The sequence below is a fragment of the Orcinus orca genome, chromosome 4, assembly GCF_937001465.1.
Source record: "Orcinus orca chromosome 4, mOrcOrc1.1, whole genome shotgun sequence".
Lineage (NCBI taxonomy): Eukaryota > Metazoa > Chordata > Mammalia > Artiodactyla > Delphinidae > Orcinus > Orcinus orca.
In genome coordinates, this window is record NC_064562.1 from 48,128,246 (window position 1) to 48,153,318 (window position 25,073).

The following is a 25,073-nucleotide window of genomic DNA, read 5'->3' on the forward strand; positions in this document are numbered from 1 at the left end:
CTCCTCAACACTTATTGTTTGTCTCTGTTATTACAGACATCCTGGTGGGTATGAAATGATATCTCGTGTGGTTTCGATTTGCATTCCTTCTCCTCTCTTTTCAGTTCATTTGTTCTAATACTCTGACTCCAACAGTTTTTTTGATTCCATTCATTGTTCCTATGGCTCTTTCACTGTTTCTCACCCATTTCAAGGAAGTGCTCACTTCCTTCCTTATCCATCTTAATGTCCGTGGACTATCATTATAATCAGTTATTTTCATAAACTATCAACTGTTTTGCTCTTCTCTTTCTTCCTCATACTCACCTGGCAAAACCCCAGACTTGGTTGAATCAAGCTCCCCATCTATGCCACACTTTTATCTGCACAGTTGAAAGTAGCTGGTCTCAGTTTAAACCCATGACCTTCAACCTCAAGTCAGCCCTTAATGCTACCTGGCAATTCTAAATCCATTCACTGGACAATCCCCAAAGCCATACTTTCTTCCACTGCCCTGGTCAATTTCATAGCTTTGTCAGCTTCAACCCTTCACCACCATCCTGACACTGACCTTGCTTCCTATTTGGCCAAGAAAAGGGACGTAATCAGAAGACAATGCCCCAAACTCATACCACCACATGGACTTCTCTATTTACTTTATCATCTTTTCTGTTGCTAGGGCTGGACCAGCTATAGCGATGGTCCCTTTTGTGCCCAAGATCACCTCCTTTATCACCTACTCATAAGCTCTATTCCAACCATTGTCCCCTCTCAGGTGTTAACACATTTTCCCACTCGACTGGATTATTCTCATCACTGAAAAACATTCTATTATTTCTCCCATGTTAAAAAAAAAAGCAATCCTCCAATCCTACATCTTCCTCCAGCTATATTCCCTTTTCTCTCTATAGCCTGCATCTCATCTGAACTTCAGGCTCCTATTTTTTTTTAATAATTAATTTTTATTGGAGCATAGTTGCTTTACAATGTTGTGTTAGTTTCTGCTGTACAGCAAAGTGAATCAGTTCTCTGTATACATATATCCCCTCTTTTTTTTGGATTTCCTTCCCTTTAGGACACCACAGAGCACTGAGTAGAGTTCCCTGAGCTATACAGTAGGTTCTCATTAGTTATCTATTTTATACATAGTATCAATAGTGTATATAGGTCAATCCCAATCTCCCAGTTCATCCCACCACCACCACTTTCCCCCCTTGGTATCCATACGTTTGTTCTCTACATCCGTGACTCTATTTCTGTTTTACGGGCTCATATATTTAATTGCCCGCTGTTGGATATTTATTTGGCATCTCAAATGTCACAAAGGCTAAAATTAAACTCCTGGTGTCCCCCCGAACCTCTTTATGGCAAATAGCATCACTATCTTCCAATTTCTCAGACCAAACACCTCAAGAAGTCTCTTTCACGTTAGACACTGAATCTATCAGCAAAGCCTAAATTACTACCTCAAAAATATGCTCACAATCTGACCACTTCTCACCACCTACACTGCTACTGACCTGCTCTGACCTGCCACCATCTCTCACCCGGATATTTAGTGGGATCCTAACTGGTGCTCCTGCTTCTGCCCTTGTGCACCGTCTACTCATTCCACACCCCTACTCCATAATGTATTTTCTTTCTTCCTTTCTTTTTAATTTTTCCCAGCTTATCGAGATATTACTGACATACAACATCTGTAAGTTTAACGTGTACAATGCGGTGATTTAATATATGTCCCATAACGTATTTTCAGCACAGCAGCCAGAGTGATCATTTTAAAATTAAGTCAAACATGTCACTCTTCAGCATAGCACCATCTAATGGCTTCCCAACCCACTTAGAGTAAAAGCTCAAGTCCTCTCAATGGCCTTCCAGGCCTTACGCAATCCTACAACCTGCCCCTCTGTATCTCCTCGACCTTTCTTTTATCACGCTCCCTTGGGGCTACTCTACTTCAGCCACCCTGGTTTTGCTGAGATTCCCTGAACTGTCCAAGAACACATCTACTACATGGTCTTGGCCCTTGATTCAAAGTCTCGATGCAGGGACCAGGCAGCCCCACGGTTTGCTCCCTCCCCTCCTTCAGGTCTCCTGCATGTTTCAGAAGTTTAGCAAAGCTTAAACTGATTCTGATTTTCCAAATCAGAAAATTGCTGGGGCAGGGTTAGGGGAGGTTGGAATAAAAGAAAAAAGAGAAAAGAAAAAGGATATTTACACTTTGAGGTTCTCCTAAAGGCCAGGGTCTAGTTGCTTACTAGTTGGCTTAATCCTCAACCTGCAGGATGAGGATGATTATATAACCATTTTACAGATGAGATAACAAAGGTACAGGGAAATTAAGTCATAACCCTAACAAACCTCTGGTAAATGGTAGAGCTTGGTATCCAATCAAAAATCGAACCTCAAAACCTGTCCTTGGCCCACGACATCACAGATATCCAGCTTCCCATTTAGTTGAGAACGAGTTGGGAATGGATGCCCATTACAAAATTCAAATATTTGCAATAGTAAGAAAATCAATATGGCTTATTTTTACAAATTCTTCACCTTGACTCTACCCTAACATGAAACTTCTTCTGTGTGCTCAACTGTAGGTTAATTAGATTCCAGAGATTCCTGGCAATCTCTCAAGTAATCATCTGGGATCACTTTTGCATGATAAAAATTCCATCGAGTAGCCCACTGCACCCAGATGCTTGTCAGCAAATTTACTCCTTCCAGTTGCTAAGGAGGCATAAACAGAAGGTCCTGTCAGTGAAAGAAATGGAAGGAAAGTAATTTGTTAATGGCTTTACTCAACAGTGCCATTTCCAAAAGTCCATGCTGGGTGGCCCAAATATTTAGAAATCCACGCTCCATAGACCTTTAACGATGAGTTGTAAGCCTGGGCCTCGCACAGATGCCTAAGGAAGCTTGGGGTGTGTCCGGCTCCCCCTGTTACTATGCTGCTATAACCCATCCCCACATTCATTATCTTTCGGTTCTCAGCTCGGCATTTCTTCCTCGCCCCGGCCTGTTCTTCTCCCCTGACCTCTGACTTACGTATTTGCTTTTTCCCTGTTTGGAATCCTTGCTCAAACTAACTTCAATCACTCAAAAACTGTGCTGTGAGGATGGAGGTGAATGCGGGGGGAGCAGCGACAACCAAGAGACTTATACGGAATTGTTTGTGCCGTGCCTCCTGGTCAAGTTCTCCCTCCTGATTTAATGGCGATGGGTTATTCATTAAATGGCCATGACCCATCATGGAGAGGCCGGTTTCTATTGTAGGCCAGTTTTCTATAAACAGTAAATCAGCTCAATAAAGTAGCCGATTTAGAATGTCTTTTCCATGCTGGTTATCTCCGACAGTTGAAGTTTGGGAATTAAATGGTGGTCAGGATATTATGGAGTAGCCCTCTGAGTTTTATTAATTGCCCTCAGTAGGGACTTCCCTGGCAGTCCAGTGGTTAGGACTCTGTGCTTCCACTGCAGGGGACACGGGTGCAATCCCTGCTTGGGGAGCTAAGATCCTGCATGCCCCGAGGTGCGGCCAAAAAAAAAAAAAATTACCATCAATATAACGATAACTTCCAGTTGGAAACGTTTCCCAGGTACTAATTCATCTAAAGTTAATCAATTTAATGCAGATAACAATCTTGAGAGGTCAGTTAGGATTGCACCCATTTTACAAAGGAGGAATGTGAAATAATTTGCCCCAAAGTCCAGTATTAAATATGGGGGATTCAGACTCGGTTTAACTCCAAATCCATTAGGCAACACACCTTCCGATGGCTGGCAACATCCAACGAAAATATTAATTTCTTTCTACATGTACTGGTCTATATATATATATATATATATATATATATATATATATATATATATATATGGAGAGAGAGAAAGAGAGAGAGAGAGAGAGAGAAACTGCTCTGTCCTGGGCTCAGAACATACAAAAACATTTGATTTTCACTCCCCTGTGATCTAGTTGAAAACAAAAGGCCTATAAAAAGAAAGATAACTAGCATTGCAAGGTGGGTAGGATATCCAAGTGTCAAACATGAATTAGAGGGCTTCCCTGGTGGCACAGTGGTTAAGAATCCGCCTGCCAATGCAGGGAACACGGGTTCCAGCCCCGGTCCGGGAAGATCCCACATGCTGCGGAGAAACTAAGCCCGTGTGCCACAACTACTGAGCCTGCACTCTAGAGCCCGCAAGCCACAACTACCAAGCCCGTGTGCCTCAACGACTGAAGCCCGCGCACCTAGAGCCTGTGCTCCACAACAAGAGAAGCCACCGCAATGAGAAGCCCACTCATCTCAACGAAGAGCGGCCCCCGCTAGCCACAGCTAGAGAAAGCCCGCGTGCAGCAATGAAGACTCAACACAGCCAATAAATAAGTAAATAAAATTAAAAACAAATAAACAAACATGAATTAGAAACAGGCAATGCAGTGTGTGTATTCAGAACAGAGAGAAATCACTGAGGCCAGGCAGGACCAGGATGGTCTTTTGTGGGGAGAGGATATTGACCTGTACCTGGAAACCTCCTAGGCCACTTGCTATAGGGTTCTTGAATTATATAAAACTTGGGCCAGAGAGTAAATCTTTTCCATGGTCCCCAGGGAGGAAATTGAAACAAGGACAATGGAGTATGTGTCATATTAAGGTCCAATTTTTCCTGTTAGAAACAGGTTGATGGGTCATGGACTGTGTGTGCATGGCACAGACTTCAAAACAACTGTCTTAATGTGTAGACATTATTTGTTGTTTATCTGAAATTCAAATTTAGCTCCATCTCCAGTATATTTGCTTCCTAAATCTGGCAGCCCTACTCTCACCACCACATCCTGTTCAGGACTGCCTTCCTTGAATGTTTTCATTGACTCTGAAAAGAAGAACCTTTGGAAAGGGGAAGGAGATGGTTCAACTCTGCAGGCCAGGACCTTGATTTGGTCATTGCAGCCAGAGGTGAGTTCAGGGGAGAAAATCTCACATGAAACAAATTCATAAAAGACTGACACATATATTCAAACCAACCAGACTTGTGATGTTCCAAGCCACCAAGCTTTTGCCCAGTGCCTGGAATGCCCTTCTTCCCATCCCTCACCATTTGCTTAGTAAACTCATTCATCCATTATTTATTTAGTCCATTCATTCGCTGAGTCAGTCAATATCGGTTTAGCACCTACAGTGTACCAGGTACTGTACTGGCAGCTGAACACGTACACTCCCCTCGCTATTCAAGCAAAAATAATCGTGGTGATAGCTAATACTTTTTAGGACTTGCCATGAGTTAGGCACTGGACTAAATGCTTTATATCTATTAAGACGTTTAATCTTCACATAGCACTATGATGTATTTATTATTATTACTCACGTTTAACCAATAAGGACATCGAGACATAATGAGGTTTAAAAAAAAACCATTTGTTTCCAGTCCAATAGTTAATAAATTGTTAAGAGGCAGGATTTGAATCTAGCATTTTCCGGAACCTGCCTAATGTCTTAACACTATATGAAACTACTTTCTCTTCAAAACCCTCCCCTCTTGACTTTCCCTTCCTACAAGGTAGTCATGTCTCCCTCCAGGCTCATGTACCACTGTGAACTTCGTAAATGTCATTAATAAATCTGTTTCACTGCCTCATAGCTTCTTAGCTTATATGTCCGTCTCCTCGATCAGACTGCAAGCTCCTCCAGGGCAGGAACGACACCTTATTCATTTTTGTGTCCTGAGCGCCTAGCACAGTTTGTGGCATAAAATAAGTGTTCAATACATGTTGCTGGATGGATTTCTTGCCAGTTGTGGGAAGCTAGAATCGTTCACGTATCACTTAGAGTCAATCTAGGAAAACGGAAATCACTCTAAGTATTTAAAACAGAGGGAACGAAACACAGGGAATTGGTTGTGTAGGTAACGGATGAGCTCCCCAGGCACGGCGGGAAGCCACTACACCACACCCCCAGTCCCAGGGGGCAGGGGGTCTGCCCAGTGGAACCAAGGCAGGCAGGATCTAATGGAAAAGACAAAACATTGTCACAGACACTGTCTCAGATCAAGAGACAGGAGAAATACCCTGACTCTGCCTTCCTCCAACCATCCAATCCAAGTATCCAGCTCCCATTGGCTACACCCTGCCAGAAGCCAGCTGACTGGGAAGACTGAGAAGTGAAGCCTGCAGGGGTCAGCCAGGACTAGCTTTAGGGCACGAAGACCCAGGACAATGGGCAGAGCACCCATCAGAGGTTGCACTTCTCTTGTGACCATCATGAGAAACTACGGACTAACAATGCTGACCATCCCGGCAGGGACGCTCCCTGCCGGGTAACAGTGACAAGTTGCCCTTGGGTGTCCCATCGTTGTCTAGGCTCCATGAGGAGACCACCCTTCTACCAACTTACTGTCTCTCCAGGTAAGTCTAAATTCATTTGGCTTGGCCTACATCTTTCTTTACGTTTCAACCAACAATGACAACAACAAACAGTTATTGAGCGCCTGCTTTGCGTCAGAAGTTTTGCTAGGTCCCAGGGAGATAGAGGCTCCGATAGTGGGACATCCCATATGGCAAGGGATCCTCAGGGGAAAGAGACAACTAAAAAGACAATTCTTCTGCCATGTGGTACGTGCTGGGATCACAGTAAGCACAGATATTTGAACTTGGGGGCTCCAAGGAGGGTCATGCCTTACCCCCAATAGCTTGGAAATGCAAGAAATAGATTAGTTCATGAGCGTTTAATCTATAAAATCAATGCACAATGGGTCAGAGTAGACAAGCAAGGACAAATGAAGGAGATGGAATAACCTCTAAGGCACCACCCAGCTGTGAAATCCTGGGACTCTGTGTTCTACGCTCACACCAGAAGACTATCTTATGCTGCACCTACTGCATACCACACACTGGGCCAGGTCTTTCTATGCATAATCTCCTTTACTGGATCCCCAGATCTCTGCATTTCACTCCATGGATTGAACCTTATAAATAATAATTTTACAGGTAGATAATGATGCAAGATTTTCTTCATTTTCCCCAGGGTCATAGAGCTAAATAGTTGCAGAGTAGGCATTAGAAAAGCAGTCTCCAGATTCCCATCTCGGCTGTAAGACACTAACTACCCAGACACAGGAGTGTGGTCTGCAGTTGCAAAAATAAAACTTGGCTAAAGTAAGACTCGCTTAACTGCCACTTAACTGCCAGCTTCCCAGATTGTGTGCAAACTGCTTTTAAAACAATTAAGTGCGTATATTTGGTTATTATTTTTTCCATACAAGCAGCCAATTGGGTCAAGAAGAGAGGTGGTGGTTTTATATGCTTATCACTTTGTTTTTTAAATACAAAACCTGTGCAGGGCGTGTTACTTTTAAACATCCTGCCCCAGTTGTGAGCTCACTCTTGGCTTTTCCACAACAGTGTTCTTTAAGGTGATGCCCAGAGACTCTTCGCCTCTGTCTTTTGCCCACAGTCACCTATCTGCTGAGCTACTGGAGAAACCAGCCTCTTGGAGCCAATGGGAGCAGCCTGAAAACAGGCTTTAGAGTCATGGGAACAAGGGTTTCTGACTCCAGTGACATCTGCTTTGGGTTTCTCTGGGAAATCACTAAACCTCCCTTAGGTTTTTAAAGTGTCCATTTCAAGTTAACTATACTTGTGCATTTTATAGATAGACTTGCCACCTCTCTGACCTGAATAATACCCCTGCAATCAGCACAGAATTGTGAAGTATATTATTATAAGTTGTCCATAAGTAAAACAAAACGATAGCTCATCAAGACCTGCTATATGAGGAGAGATAAAGCCTGGCTCTAATTCTTCCTGTGTATTAAAAATCAACTGCAGCAGACTCTCATCTTTGAGGAAATTATTTTGTTCCCAATGGAACAGGAGGTTGAAGTGTTTATACTTTCCAGCTACTTACTGTAAAAGAAGGAAGCCTTCAAGAGCAAGTTGACAGAGAGAGTGGGGGTTGGTTCCAATGGCCATCAACATTGACCCTCCTGGAAAGGAATTATTTCTTTGATGGCCTTGCTCATGGCTTTCAGGGTTCTTTTTGTGCAATGGAGTGGGAGGTAATTACCTTTTAGACATTTTTCAAATGCTGGCTAAATGGGATGTCTGGGCAAGGACTGTGTGGATAGGGCAATGCTGTCATTTGTTAACCACTTACTAAGTGCTCTACTGAACACATTGCGGGGGGATCTGCATTTAATCCTTAAACCAGCCCCATGAGGATAAAACAGTTATGACTGATAGATGTGGAAGCTCAGATTATGGCGGTGTTTCCAATCTTCTTCCCATCACAGCACCTCCTTGAGGGCTGAGAGGACCAGTCTCTTGGCTCACGGGTACACCTCTCATGGTGCACTGGAGGGAGAGCTCGAGTTTGAACAGGGTTAAGTATCTTGCCTGAGGTAAGAATGAGGCTGAGCTGAGTTTAATTTTGCTTTTTTAATCTTATTTTATTTTTCTTAATACAGCAGGTTCTTATTAGTTATCTATCTTATACATATTAGTGCCTATATGTCAATCCCAATCTCCCAATTCATCCCACCACCACCACCCTGAGCTGAGTTTTAAACCCAAGGCTGTGACTATAAAAACTGGGTTCCTAATCACTACCCTGTACTAGAGTGTACCATCAAATTATATATGTATGGCATTGTAAAATTCTCACAAACATCCCCAAAGGATGGATTATACTTGTCTTTATCTTAAGAGTGAATACAGCTGAGTCCGTCTATGATGCTGGTGTTGGGACATTGGGCAAACCCTCACTTGATTGGGTTATCCTATGAGATTATATTTTCAATGTTCAGTGCTCTTAGGGTTACCTTTTGACTAATGTTTTAATGGAAATCTCATTGGCTACCTTGCAGAAAGATTCCACTGTATGGTCACTCTGAGTGGGAGGGTACTGGAGGTGGGAGCAAAGCTAAGCAAACAGCACAGCCTCTACTACACTAAAAAGATGGGGAAATCACTCCTTCAGGCTAATTTAATGTACCCCAGGGTCATCTGGGAAAGTAAGTACATTCCCTGGCAATTTTTCCTTTTTCTACATCTGAGTCCACTGAGAAGCTGGTAGGAGGATATTCCTCCAAAGACCAGCTAGTCAGTATCTAGCCTCCCGCGTGTCACCATCCCGTCCACAGGACACAGATGCGAAATGGAGCAGGGCTTCTCATCTGAGTGTTCCTTGTTAGTCTGGTCCTCCCTGCTCTGTGTTCAGTTGACTAGAAGCTTGTATGGGTGTGAAAGTTAAAGATCTCATGTGCTTTGTCCCTCTACCTGGAGACAAAATCTTTCCCTGGGTTTTCTTCCTCCAAGTTATATTTTTCATCTTGTGAGTGTTTATTGCTTACTCACCTAGAACGTTAGATTCAATGTCAACAGAGGAAAGAGGAAAAGCAACTAAATATGTTAAGGATAACAGGACTATACACAAGATTTAATCCTAAGGAAACTCCTCCCATTTCAGTGGTATTTACTCTCAGTTAAGCATTGAAGGAAGCGAGAGGTGTGTACCTATTAACAAGACCATGAAGGATGGAGAGTCAAGCTGTGGCTGTGAGCTGCCCATCACAGCAGCTGACCTAGGCCTTGTTCAAGGAGCCTAGAACTTGGACGTGCCTCTCCATGAAGCCGATTCCCCAGCAGAAAAAGGGACATGGATACAAAGTTGCAACACCCCACACTAAAAGTATTTAGTCAGACTTTACCCAATGTTTACCCAACAACTCCTTAACCTGTGCCTTAGAAAACCGGCCCATTACTGGCAGCAGAAACAGTTCTTGTTTACTACTACATGCCTTCCGGTTTGTCTTGAAAGCAGGGGCTTTTTCAGACAAGGCCATTTTTTTCAATGTTGAAAATGAGAATCTCTGAAGAGAAAAGTGAATATCCGATCTCTATATATCACTACTCACCTCAAGAGAATTGGACCAGGAGCCCCACCCAGCAAAGGGGAAATTGTGCCAAATGTGTTTCCAAGGACAAAATCAGTAGGAAATAAAACTGAGTATACCATTCTGTTCAGTGTGTGAGAAAGTTCCATTGCATTGTTAAAGCTGAGAAGATGGTTCCAAATCACATGACTATAGTCAATGCCCAGACCTAGTGCAAAACCACTAAACAGTAGGGTTTACACCATAACCAAGAGATTTAAGAGAATGAAAATTATGTAAATATGCCCCTCCCTCCAAACTTGACAGAGAGGTGATTTAAAAAAAATAAAACAAAGAAACTTTGCTTTTGCTGGGCTGAAAGAAAAATAAGAAAAAGAACAAGAGAGTAAATCATTGGTCAGGATGGCTGATGGAAAGTCCTACCCCAGGGGTAGGAGGGAGAGAAACCCTCCAAAGGGTTTGAGGATCTGGGAGTAGGAAGACTGGTGTCTCCATAGCAATGGAGAGTCCTGCAAGGAAACATTCTCACAGAGAGCCCTGTGGCGACATGCAGGGCCATCCCAGAATAGCAGTGGCCACAGGGCAAGTCCAGCCAGAGGGACCCTCTGAGATGGACGGCCACCTCCCACATTTATTTCATCAGCAGAGCAGCTCAGAAGAGCAGCAAACGTCTTCCCATGGCTTCCCTCCTCCCCTTCTCCCTGAGATGGGGCAAGAGTTTGGCTGAGAAAAAGGCAATGGACTGAGAACAGCCTTATAGTGGATAGACCTGGAAGCCACAGGTAGACTACAGACATCAGCAGTGGATGGCAGTGAGGACAGATGCCCAAAGCCAAAGCCAGCTCAGAAGAGGCTCTTCCCAAGAAGGACCTCTCAGTTGCTCATCCCCTAAATGTTAAGGTCATGCATAAGAGTGACAGGAACCAAGATCATTCATAGGAAGAAAATTAAAAAAAAAAAAAAAAAAGTGGGAAGAGAAGAAAAATCTTGACTAAGAATTTACTCAAGGACTGGGTTTCCTGTGTCTAGAGTCACATCCTGACGGTTCTCGCCATGGTGTGCTGGGACCTCGGAGAGCATCTGCTGGTCTTGGTTCACTGGCGAGGGCAATCAGTGCCCCCAGTAGTGCCCAGATCAGAAACGCCCTTGCTGGTTCCTAGATGGAGTGGGCTGTCAGGCACCTTTCCTCAAACACCTCAGGAGGTTGGTACCTGCCATGGTGTATTAAGGACCCTATTCTCTTTCTTCTACGGCTACTACAAAGTTCTGGGGAAGGAAACACTCCCAAAGCAGACTGCCACGGCAAGGGGCAAATTCTCCAGCAGAAGAGCTGAGAAGATTAAGGGTATGTATGGGGGCTTGAAGTCACGTGGAGGGAGGTTTGTTTAAATGCTAATCTGTGGCACTTCCCTGGTGGCGCAGTGGTTGGGAGTCTGCCTGCCAACGCAGGGGACATGGGTTCGAGCCCTGGTCCGGGAAGATCCCACATGCCGCGGAGCAACTAAGCCCATGCACCACAACTACTGAGCTTGCGCTCTAGAACCCACAAGCCACAACTACTGAGCCTGCGCTCTAGAGCCTGTGAGCCACAACTACTGAGCCCACGTGCTGCAACTACTGAAGCCCGCGCGCCTAGAGCCCGTGCTCCACAACAAGAGAAGCCACCGCAATGAGAAGCCCTCACACCGCAACGAAGAGTAGCCCCCGCTCGCCACACCCAGAGAAAGCCCGCGCGCAGCAACAAAGACCCAACACAGCCAAAAGTAAATAAATAAATTTTTTTTAAAAAGCTAACCTGTATTTTATTTTTTTTAAAAAAAGGCTAGGATTTAAACCAGAAGTAATTGAATTTATCTTGAATTAGAAAAATTTAGTTTTCTATTACCAAGTAGAAATTAGGGCTCGTGAGTTGATTTAATTCAATGATAGAGAATAAAATTACTCCTCAGGCCATTGACATTTGTGTTAGTAAAAACTTACTCTCTCAATATATTTTAATGTCAATTCAGTTACTGTTTCAATTTTATCTCAAATTTCAGAATGAGAGGCTTGATGCCCTCTTAAAGGAGTTTTCACCCTCAGTGCAGGAATCAGAGGGACCTTTTTAGAAGGTGTAGTGGTGGGCATTGCAGTTGTCACCCCAGGACCCACGCCATCCTTCCCTCACTGTGAAGCAGCCGTGGTGATTGCATCTCCGGGTGAGCCCACCTCCACACTGCAGGACCGGTTCAGGAAAGGCAAGCCTCAGCCAGCTGGCACATGACTTCTCCCAGGTCAGAGGGGCTGGTTATAGGTGACCAGCCAGCCCTGAGGACTGGCCTCCTCTCTCTGGAGATGGACACTGAAACATGGAGCCCGTCTCAGTTTGAAATTGTCACCATAGTTGGTAAAGAAAAGATGTCTGACAACTTACTAAATCAAACTGACTCTGAGACCACTGTTTCTGACCTTTCTAGTGCTGAGTCAATCTATCTCTTTTATTGTTTAACCCAGTCTGAGTTGGGCTTTGTGTTACGTGCAACCGAAAAACCCTGCAATGTTGCAGTTGGAGAGGGGACTTTCTCAGCTCCTAAATCTAAATCTGAACGTATGAGTAAGGCAGGGCCTCACAATAGTTACCTCATACTTTAATGCCTTTTTTCTAGAAGAGTATTCAGTGAGAAAAAACAACAAAGGAATAAAAGCAAATTCTATGAAGTGAAACCCCCAGGGTATCCCTTGTTTTCCATACCTATCTTCCCTCCAACCTGTGGCATAATTCTCCCAGTGACCTCTGCGCAATGGATCTATCTTGCTTTCCCTTCCTCCCTCTTCTTTTCTTCCTTAAAGACAGGAGGGGAGGAAGAGAGAGAAAGAAGGCAGGTCAGCAGGCAGTCAGGCAGCAGCTTCCTGCTTCTGATCGGGTGCATGGAACATTCCTTATTAGCTCTTACATAAAACTAAGAATGTGTACGCCCATTGTTTGGGGGTATTGGGTGACTCCAAGAGAACAATCCATTCCACAAATTCCACCAACAACTCATGACCAGGTGATGCAAGCAGGGCAACACAATGCACACTGATTGTTCCATCTGTCAGGGATATCAGGGCTGGTGGCTGCAGGATTATTATATTTCACTCACCCGGTTTCCCTCTCACACACCACTCCTAGACTCTTCCAGTCACCTCCCAGGCCAGAGTTTAGAACAAGCCACTGGACAGGACACTTATCAAAGTGCAAACATTGACTTTACAATGTGGCAGTTAAAAATAACCTGCCAGACCTCTGAGTGCGTCAAGGAAGGCCGTTGTCCTGTGTGGTGTGCCCAAGACTTCCTCCTCAAGGCCTCCTCTCCCACATTCTTCTTCTTTTCTATTCATTAAAAAAACCTTTTTTTTATTGAAGCATAGTTGATTTACTACGTTGTCTTAATTTCAAGTGTACAGCAATGTGACACATACATATATTCTTTTTCATATTCTTTTCTTTTACAGTTTATCACAGGATATTGAATGTAGTTCCCTGCTATACAGTAGTACCTTGTTGTTTATCTATTTTACTTATAGTAGTTTGTATCTGCTAATCCCAAACTCCTAATTTATCCCCTACCTTCTTTCCCTTTTGGTAACCATAAATTTGTTTTCTATGTCTGTGAGTCTGTTTTGTAAATAAATTTTGTAAGAAAGTTTTGTAAATAAGTTCATTTGTGTCATATTTTAGATTCCACATATAAGTGATACCATGTGATATGTGTCTTTCTCTTTCTGGCTTGCGTCACTTAGTAGCGCACATTCTTCTATTTCCTTTCTGTGGCTGCAAACTGACGAAAGTCAAAGGGGACCACTGTCTTTAGGATGTCAGATTTTTAAGTTTCTGCCCTTTCCCATTTACTCTTTGCCTTTTTGGGATAGCAGACAAATCCCAAACTGCCTGGGGCACAGAGTAACAATGCACAGGAACCTACTAGCATTTATTTGTTTGTTTGTTTATTTGTTTGTTTACTAGCATTTCTTTATTTTTGCATCCAGAGGCATGTGGATCCTGGAAAAGAGGTACAATTCTCCAGACTTGGTTTCAGTTCCAAAGCTGACCATGAGGTCAGGAGGACGTCTGAGGCTAAAGTAAATCAACTTTATAAAAATAAAAATTAATAAATAAATTAATAAAATTTTTTTTAAAGTAGCCCATAACTGGAAACAACCAAAATATCCCTCAGTAGCTGAGTGGTTAAACACACTGTGGTACATCCTGTAAAAAAATTAATAAACAGAAACCTCAATTAAATAGAATCCAGAAGGGGGAGCTCTCATGCCCCGGATGACAGCCACGCCCAAAGGGAAGAGGAAAAACTCCTTTCTTTCCTGTCAAGGACTCAGTCAATGAAAAGCCATGGACTCTCTGTTTACTGTAGCCTTCCCAACCTCCTCTTCCTTCAGTAAGTATTCGTCCCTTGCCTGGGGACCTGCACGTGGCTCACCGAGGTTGCAAACCCCAAAATGCAATTCTCGGCTGATACAAAATAAACCCATCTTTGCTGGAGAAATAATCTGGCCGTCTATTTCTTTAAGGTCGACAATCCGTACCATGAAATACCATTCATCAATAACAGGGAATGACATTTATAGAACATTCTCAAGATGAGAAAATTAGAAACGGAAAACATTAGTGGTTGCCAGGGGTTAGGGACAGGGAGAGTGATATGACATGCATGGGTAGAATAAGGGGGATCTTTGTGGTCATGGACTAGCCCTGTATCTTGACTGCACTGGTGACTACATGATTTTATATATGTGATAAAATGGCATGGATTTATACACATGCATTTGTACCAATGTCAAATTCCTGGATTTGATAATGTACTATAATTATGTAAGATGGGGGGGTGAGTGGGGGGAGAATTCACCGGATCACTTTGTACTATTTTTTGCAACTTCCTGTGAACCTATCATTTTTTCTAAAATACATTTTTGTGGCCTCTCCCGTTGCGGAGCACAGGCTCCGGACACGCAGGCTCAGCGGCCATGGCTCACGGGCCCAGCCGCTCCGTGGCACGTGGGATCTTCCCGGACCAGGGCACAAACCCGTGTCCCCTGCGGACTCTCAACCACTGTGCCACCAGGGAAGCCCTATAATTTTTTTTAAATACATTTTTTAAACCCTACTAAGAGTTCCTGGACCTGAGCCAGATGCTGTGAATTCTGTAGTTTGGGCTACCCAACGCCCCTTCACCAATGATCTCCTGTTCACTGTGCCAGTATTTCCCTCTTTGCCACTCCCAGCCCAGGGTTTTCCAAGTACCTGAGGGATAAGGCAGGGAGAAGTCATGTTTCATTAATTAAGGGGCAACACTGATCCCCTGAGTTGATAACACGTAGGCCCCCATCCCTCCCTCCAAGTCCACATTTCATTTTGACTTTTCACTTTCACGTTGTATTTGCTGATCATTTTGCTTCCAAATGCCCTCGTGTGTAGCCCTGTTTTCACCTCCTTTGGTTACCCCCTCCGCCTTCTATCTCCTGTCCCCTCCAATCATAGCCTCTAGGGGTTCTGACTCGGCCTGGTCTCCATCCTCCTCTCCCTTGTCGCTCATGAGGCCCCGAGGAGATCCCAGGCCCACACCTCCCCTCTCCTCTGGCCCCCACCTCACCATCTCAGTGAGAACGGGGTTCCCTCCACCTGCGCCCCAGGTGTGAGTCCCCAGCACTCGCTATGTCCGTGATGTCTGCTCTCTGCTGTCTTCAGCCTGACCTCCCTGCTGGCTTCTCCACTGACACACAGACTCAAGTTTCTCTCCTCTTATAAAAACGAACATATGCCCCAACCCTTTGCCTCTTGCTAACCATTGCTCTATCTCTCTGCTCTTGTCGGCCAAGTTTCTGGTAAGAATATTCTGCCCTGTTTGGCTCTGTGCTTCCTCCCCTTTAATGAAACACGCAGTCCTCGGCCATCTGACCTCTGCCTTATTGAAACGTCTGGGATTCCCGATTGCAAAATGGAAAGGACTCGTGTCAGTCTCGTTACCCTTGGGCCCTGTGTGCTGTCCCACGTTGCCGTCCATTCCCTCCCCAAAAACACCCTCCTCTTGGACTTCCTGCCGTCAGGCTCCTGGCCTTCCTCCCACCTCTCCGTCCACTTGGTCTCTTTGGCTGGGGCTTCTCCTTCTGTCCTGCTTCTCAGGATCCATGCCCAGCCTTCTACTCGCCTCTACACTCTAACTGGGAAATTTCAAAATCCATGATTTCACTCATGATTTCACGGACCAGGCTAGGTCTGTGTTTCCTGGGCTTCAGGCACCTCCCTGAGGCCTCCGCCTGGCCCTTCAAGGTCAGCACGTCCAAACTGAGCATAGCCTTTATCCCCTCCACCACCCTCCGTCTGCAGCCCTTCCTTCTCTTCCTCCTGTATCCCCTGAAGGGAAGGGTGGCACCAACCAGCCAGTCGCCCTGCATCCCTCTTCCTCAACCTCCATTCAAACTAAGCCCTTCCGGTTTTAGCTTTCACAGCTCTCCCACACCCTCCCATACTCTGACACCCCTTGTTCGTTAACCAGACTCCCAGCTGGTTTTTCCCCAGGCTTCTCCACACTCCTAGCCCCCAGACAAAAATTTGGTCTGGTTATACTTGCTGAAAATCTCGCCTGGGATTCTCCTGGTCTTCCTGGTGAAAAACAACTGTCTCTACGCAGCATCCTCAAGGTCATGCTTCCTGCCTCTCTCCAGGCTCCACTCCCATCACACACATGCCCTTGGCTCCAACCATTCTCACCCGCTGGCAGTTCCCCAAGTGCACCCTCACCCCTGCCACTGACTCCTGCGCTGGCCTTCAGACTCGGCTCAGTTGGGTGTCGCTTCTCATGGAAACACTTCCCAAGGTGCCCAGACTGAGTTAGCATCATTGTCTACAGGTACACTGAGGTCGCAGTGATGCCTATCTCCACTGTGTCCTCCATGACATTGAACTAGACTCACGGGCAAGGGTAATGTCCCCCACCTTTTTTTGCATAGCATTTTTTTCCTGGATTTTATTTTATTTTGAAATACTTCAAATCGTTAGGAAACTTGAAATAATGGAACAATAAACTTTCATATACCTTTCACCAAAATTCACCATTTGTTAACATTTTGCCCCATTGTGCATGCCTCCTTCATCTCCCTCTTGCCCTACCTCTATAAAGCCTTTATAGACTGTACTGGGTTGAAGAGCATCCCTCCAGAATTCATGTCTACCCAGTACCTGTGAATATGACCTTATTTGGAAATAGGGTCTTTGCAGATATAATCAAGATAAGAGGAAGACATACTGGATTAAGATGGGCCCTAATTCAATGACTGGTGTCCTTATAAGAAGAGGGAAATTTGGACAAAGACACACAGAAAGAATATCACATGAAGACAGACGCAGAGATGTAGCTGCAAACCAAGGAATGCCAAAGATTGCTGGCAGCCACACGCAGCCCAGCCGGAAGACGCAAGGAAGGACCCTCCTCTACAGGATTCAGAGGACACGTGGTCCTGTCACCACCCTGATTTCAGACTTCTATCCTCCAAAACGATGAGAAAATAAACTTCTATTAACTAATAAAATAATCTTATATGTGTATACACATATATACAATATAGATATTAATATATCTATTAGTATAAAATATAAAATCAATGTATAAAGAAAATAGATACTACTATATTAACAGATATACTTTTTTTTTTTTTTTTTGCGGTATGCGGGCCTCTCACTGTTGTGGCCTCTCCCGTTGCGGAGCAACAGGCTCCGGACACGCAGGCTCAGCGGCCATGGCTCACGGGCCCAGCCGCTCCACGGCATGTGGGATCTTCCCGGACCGGGGCACGAACCCGTGTCCCCTGCATCGGCAGGTGGACCCTCAACCACTGCGCCACCAGGGAAGCCCACATTTTTTTTTTTACTGAACCATTTGAAAGTAAGCTTTAGGCATCATGACATTTACCTCGTAATACTTTAGTAATATGTATCTTCTAAGAATAAAAACTTACTCATATAAGTTACAATATCATTATCATACTCCAAAAATGTAACATTTATACAATTATATAGAATATATGTAATATAGGGAATATATGTAATATAGAGAATATAATATATAATAATACGATATAGAGCAGATATTCAAACTTCCCAAACTTCCTAACAATGACATTTATAGCTTTTTACAAAAAATTCAGGATCAATCAGGGTTCATTCATTGTATTTAATTATCACGTTTCTAGAATCTCTTTATCCTGCAATAGTTCCCTGCCTTTTTTCTTTTCTTGACATTGACATTTTTAGAGTGTCCAGGTCAGTTTTTTTTTTTTTTCAGTTTACGCAGGTCAGTTTTGTACATCGCCCCCGAAATTTGGATTTGTCTAATTGTTTCCTTGTGATTAGATTCAGGTTAAGCAAGTTTGGCAGGAACTACTAGGGTGATATGGTGCCCTCTCTTGTGCATCACATCAGGAGGGACATGGTGACATTTGATTTGGTGAACAGTGTCCACTATTGGAATTGGGAAGTTTGATCATGTGGTTAAGGTGGAAGACGGTGTCTCATTGTATTCCCAATACTTATCAATAGGCCTGTGAGCCCTTAACTGTTCCTTAAATGAAGGAATGAGACTGACGGATTACAGTGGTCTGTACTGAAACTAAAAAAATTTGAAAATTTGGCAAAACATGCAATTTCTTATTAACCATCTACATCACCTCTTATTCGTGGACATCACTGGGGCACAGTGACTTTGCCATCCCCACTGCTACAATGTTATGTTCTACACTAAAATGTGCAATCTATTGCGCAGGCGGAGTGGTGTTGGCTTATATAAAACTCAACTGTGAGCTAAGGAGCCTTGGAGCGTAGCTCTCAGGATGGCTGCATGAAACACTCAAAAATAAAGCAAATGATGTCTTACTGACTTGAACATCATTATTTTCTTCCAAGATATTTTATTTAGGTCCCAGCCATTTAGGCCAGTTTCCAGAGTGACTTAATATGTTTGTAATAGCAACATTTTGAAATGTTAATTCTGAAAATTGTATGTTTCTCTTTCAATAAACATCCAGTCTTGCTTAAAACCCCAGGGCTTATTGCCTGTAACTCTGCTTCTGTTCATTGTATTTAATCATTGGTCACTATTTTCACAAAGATTCTCAACTTTAATCAAATCCTTAAAGGGAATGTCAGACATTAGATCATGAATGATTTCAAACATAAAAGGCTCTTGTTATAGAACCAAATACTAATGAAGCCATGTGACTTAGCCAACTCTCCTGAGTTGAACGGCAGCTCCAGAAAGCTACCCGGGATCCAAAAATGATGGACCCTGACTGCTTTAATAGAAGTGGTCGATTCTCACACACATGAGAATGTTCTTCTATGATTTGTGGTTCCTAGTTTTAGGTGCTCAGATACGGGGGAAAAGCTGTAGTGATTGTTCTAATTGGCTTGGTCTGAGTTAACGTCACACGTTGAATGAGGCACAGGCATAACCACACTGGTAAAGACAGTTGATGAACTCCCCTTTGCTTCAGCGTTTACAGGGTACCGCACGCAGCTCATGGAAGATTGGGTGGCGTTAATAGAAATTTACTGAGTAGAAAACTGTGATCCATAGACAGCGCCTGTAGCACCGTATCCGCTCCCGGACATCATTCTAACAGAGAATGGGGACAGCCTGGATCACATTAGAGGAGTGTCATCTCGCAATGGTGTTAAGAGGGAAGTCTTAGGAGCCAAACCACCTGGTTCAAAGTCAGGGTCTGTTACTTACTAGCTGTATAACTCTGGGCACATTACTTAACCTCTCGGTGCCTCGTGTATAAAATGGGGATAATACCAATACTTACTTCATAGGGTTGTTATCAGATATTTATGAGTTAATATATATAAGCTGCTTAAAATGACACCTGGCATATAATATGTAACCAATAAATGTTGATTATTTATTATTTCTAGTGTCATCATTATCATCACCAGCATCATCAGGAACAAATGGTGAGAAGAAAGCAGGGGACAACGAGACGTGTAGGGACATAACTTGTGTCTTCAAAGGCTTGAAATGCTATCGAGAGGAAGAGGGATTAGATGATTTCCATGTGACTCTGGGAGCACATATACTACATCAAAGGGTATAAATTACAGGAATTCAGAATCATGCTCAGTACATGGGGAACATCGTTTCAGTGGTTGGAATTATCTGAAGATCAGAGGCTTGCTCTTAGTGAGAGGTGTCCTAGGTCACTGGGGTATTCAATCCCACCCTGGATGGTCCTTTGGGATTTAAGAGTTAGCTGGAAGACTAAATCAGATGATTCAAAAGAACCTAGCCTTGTGAGTCTATCCTTAAATACACCATTACAGCATCAACCAGAATTTTAAAGAATGAGTAAAATATAAGAAACTCTACACAAATGAAAAACTCCTCTTTTGCAGTAATGTCACACCTTACATCTCCCAAAGCCACTCCTTCATCATTCTTCCCATTTCTACCAGATACCCACACAAACAGGAAAGAGCTGCAGTAAAGAGATTTCAACGGAATAATACATTCAGATGCACCTACAAAAACATAAGAGGCACCTTGTCTCATAGGAGTTTAATTTCTAAAATCCATCAGTGTATATGGTAAAAATCACATATAGACAAAATTGCCCAGAGAAATCTAGGAAGGCACCGCCTTGGCAACTGCCTCTTTGTAAGCCCAGCACGGTTTCCCTCCAGTGTTGGAAATGATGTCTGCTTTTCTGACACAGCATTAAATAAAAGAGTTGGCTTGAATTCAAGTGCCAAGTTCTATGAAAAACATATATATTCAAAGAGTACACTTAGTCAGGGGGAAGAGATATTTGTTCTGCGGGGAGAAGAGACCAATGAGACTCATGTCACCCACGCATTCTCATGTTAGGACATATACTCAGTAGGTGGAACGTCAAGATGAATTCATTGCCCCATTTATATTGCTATTTTTCTATTTCTTGGCTTTTTTTCTACTTATCCAAGTGCACAGAGTTGCAGTTGCTGAAGTTAAATGCATTCCTCTGAACATTTAGGAGCAAGCCAGGGCTCTTAGTTAGCAATCACTCTCTTTCAGTCCACGGTTTCTATGACTACTCCCTGGTCCCTGGAAATGCACTTGATTACTTATCCAGCACCCTCCTTTCTTCCAGGAAAGGCATCCCTTCTTTGAGGGGGACTGCCCCTTCCCCACTGCAGTCGGCGATTCTAGGCTGCCACCAACCATCGTAGTGCCTCACTGGCCACCTGAGAAGGCATGTGACCCAAGCTGGTCCAATTAGAAGCCTCCCCTGGGATTTCTGCACTTGCAACCAGAGGCTAGTTCTCAGTCTATGGGTTTTAGGAAGACAAAGAAGCAGAGAGAGACAGTGTTGAGAGATGGAGAAAGGGTTCCTGGCTCCATTCCTTGCCCTGGTCCCAGTAATCGCTATGGTCCAGCATGCCCCTGCCCTTCCCATGATGACCCAATAAAAATCTTTTTGCTTAACTGGGTTTACATTACTTCCAATAAAAGGAGTTTCAGTACAGCCCTCGGGAATTTGATTCCTTGATCGGCACTGATCTCAATATTCTCTAGGTAAATGAGAGAGTACACAGAAATAGGCTTGGATGCCTGGTCCCATACTTGATACAGCACATGTTTGGAAATATGTTCATTTTTAGGCAGGTTCCATAGAGCCCTGCCAAATATGAAGTGTTGTTTCAAATCCTTTCAAATTATTTAGAGTATCTAATACATGGAAGGAAGGAAGGAAGAAAGAAGGAGAGAGAAAGAAAAGAAAGAAAGAAAAAAGAAAGAAAGAAAGGAAGGAAGGAAGGACGGAAGAAAGGAAGAAAGAAAGAAAAAAGAAAGAAAAAGAGAGAGTGAGAGATAGAAAGAGAGAGGAAAGAAAGAAAGAAAGAAGAAAGAAAGAAAGAAAGAAAGAAGAGAGAAAGAAAGAAAGAAAGGAGGGAAGGAAGAAAAAGAAAGATGGAGGAGGGAGGGAAAATGAAAGGAAACTGTGGCTTAATGAGAGCCCACTCTGCTTTTGCCTCTGTCTTTCAAAGTCTTCAGAAAAAAAGGCTCTTATTTAACCACAACGAGCATTTCCTGAGTGCCTGTTGTGCGCAGGTGCTGACGTGGGCTGGAGGAGAACTAACCACATGGACACACTCAGTCCCTGCCCTCAGGGGCTCAGCACCCAAAGGATCCTTGAGTTTGAGCCTCCTCACATTTACCTCTAACAGGTTCATTCATTCTTTTCCCCCTATTTATCGGAAACTGAGATAATTTGATATGATTCTTAAGAGTCTCGCTCTCACTCCTCAGTAGGAACACACAATAGCAAAATAACCATCTGGCAATTTCTGAGAATTATGTGAGTAGACATTGCCTTAAACTAAATAAACCTCCCACTTTCAAAGTTGTCTTTCTGGATTGAAAAAAAACAAACCTGAATTAAGGAAACCTACCACCAAAAATTCACAGCATTTACTTTGGAAGAAAAAAGGCTTCACATCCCCTTCCTACATGCAGTGTAGTAGACCGTTCGGTCTAATTCCTTTTACAGAGGCCTTGGTTCCACAAGTGGTCCAGGCTCACGTGGTTACAAGTTCCTGGCCCAGGTCCTACTCTGCAAACCCCTAGTCTTTTCCTCTCTCTGCTAGTGAACACAAGCCCTCATGGATCTTGGAATTAACAGAACAGATCCCAGGATGTTGAAGAAATTTCCAAGCTGACCTCAGCCACTGACTGAAGCCTTAATGTCCAAAAAGAAACCCTAAAAATTCTCTAGTAAATCAGCAACTCAAACAAGAGAAATGCTTGAAACTTCACCTGCATGGACAAGAATCCAAAATCTTATCTCTCCATCTAGCACATCATCTGAAAAAACGTCAAGTCAGCCAGAGAGGAATTCTGAGAAGCCACCCGGCCAGGGCTTAGACTAGCAGAGCCGAGAACAGTCTACCAGGCATGCAGGCTTAGGAATGTTCTGTACTTGGGATGCAGTTTTACTGCTGGGGATGGGGGAGGAGGGAGGGAGGGAGGGAGGAGGCCTCTCAGGACATCCTGTCTTTAATAGCCCAGGTAATTTGCCTACACCTATTCAGTGCCCACTGCGAGTAAACTGGGGTGACTTGCCAGTTCCTAGACAATAAGGGCGTTGTGCAGGATAGGCAAATACACAAACTCTTCTCTACCTGTGCCCATGGCAGGCAATTTCAAAGCTCAGACTCCTTTTATACCAGGGAAGCCCAGGCACTTGACACTTAGAAGAAACCTTATTACTACCTTTGGATTTGTCCTTTGGGCACTGAGTATCTAATCCCTTTGTAAGATTGGGGGTGAGAAATTTACCAGTTCTGCTGTGTAGCACCAGGAATCCTGTTTGAAGACAGTTTTAATGATAACGAAATGAATAGAAGTCTCACAGGGTGGGAGAGGATTTTCTCAAGTGAGGACATCGGTAACTCATCATTGAATGCTGGGTATGATGAGAGTTTGGCTAGAAATAAACCTGCGTCGGCTAGCTCAGAGGAGTTCCCAAGCCTCCCCGTAAAACTTTTTTTCACAGATTTCCCTTGTGTTTGTGGGACTGGGACCGGCACTGGAGGTAGCAGATGTGATTCATGAAAGGACCAGGACCAGAACCTCAGAGAACCAGGACTGAAGACCAAACTCAAGTGCATTTATTGACTGGACTTTCCCCAGGGAAAGGCACTGGGAATGTACACTGAGACTTTGTATTTCTGTGATGTGCTTATTGCATACTATCTATTGGCCAATGGTTTGGTTTCCTTTTTAAAAAAAAATAATACTCTTGGGTTTCCCTGGTGGCGCAGTGGTTGAGAGTCCGCCTGCCGATGCAGGGGACACGGGTTCGTGCCCCGGTCCGAGAGGATCCCACATGCCGCGGAGCGGCTGGGCCCGTGAGCCATGGCCGCTGAGCCTGCGTGTCCGGAGCCTGTGCTCCGCAGCGGGAGAGGCCACAGCAGTGAGAGGCCCGCGTACCGCAAAAAAAAAATAATAATTAATAATACTCTTTTGTTCATATAGCGTGATCAAAATGCTGTTACTGGAGATGACGCTGACCCAGGCCATTCCGTGCAGGGATTCTTCCCAGTGCCCAGGTTGGGGCTCAGGTAAAGTAAAACCTGATGGCCTTGCAAGGGAACCCCAGTCCTTCACACCCCAAGCATCTCAGCTTATAGCTTCATCTATTATCAACACCGGGAACCAATAGGGCAAGGACATAGCATGATTTGCACTTTAGAAATATCATTTTTGTAATATGAAGGATGGATTTTAGGGGAGCATGATTAGAGACTAGAAAATTTATTACAAAGCTACTGTAATTGATCAGGCTAGAGATGAAGAGAGAATGAGCAAGAGAAAAGATTTGTTCTCATTTTCTTTCTTGTGCCAGGTGTTTTCTGTCTTTCCTCAATGCTTTATTTTAATGGTAATTGGGTTATATTTTAAAGGTTTCTTTTTTTTTAATCTTTTTTTTTTTTATAAATTCGTTTTATTTATTTATTTATTTGGCTGCGTTGGGTCTTCGTTTCTGTGCGAGGGCTTTCTCTGGTTGTGGCGAGCAGGGGCCACTCTTCATCGTGGTACGTGGGCCTCTCACTATCGCGGCCTCTCTTGTTGTGGAGCACAGGCTCCAGACGCACAGCCCCAGCGGCCATGGCTTACAGGCCCAGCCGCTCCGCAGCATGTGGGATCTTCCCAGACCAGGGCACGAACCCGTGTCCCCTGCATCGGCAGGCGGACTCTCAACCACTGCGCCACCAGGGAAGCCCTAAAGGTTTCTCGAATAAAGTTTCAAGCTTCATATTTTATTGTGATATAATTTACGTACCATAAAATTTTTTAAATACCAAAAATTCACCCTTTTTAATTGTACAATTCAGTATATTCACATTGCTGTGCAGCCATCATCACTATCTAATTTGGGAACATTTTGATCAGCCCAAAAGAGAGCCCATATCCACTACTGGTCACTCCCCATTCTCCCCTACGCCCAGACCCTGGCAAGCACTAATCTACTTTCTACCTCTATAGATTTGCCTATTCTGGACATTTTGTATAGATGGAGTCACACAATATGTAGCCTTTTGTGTCTGGCTTCTTTCACTTAGAATAATATTTTCAAGGTTCATCCATGTTGTAGCATGTATCAGTACTGCATTCCTTTTTATGGCTGAATAACATTCCATC

At 43.8% G+C, this 25,073-nt stretch overlaps 1 non-coding gene across 1 annotated transcript; it reads left to right on the forward strand.

Annotated features, from left to right (window-relative positions):
• The first annotated feature begins 10,882 nt into the window (after positions 1-10,882).
• LOC117196759 (small nucleolar RNA SNORA3/SNORA45 family) lies at positions 10,883-11,010 on the forward strand. The gene has a single exon (XR_004477111.1). It is a non-coding gene; the product is annotated as a small nucleolar RNA SNORA3/SNORA45 family (small nucleolar RNA).
• The last annotated feature ends 14,063 nt before the right edge of the window (positions 11,011-25,073 follow it).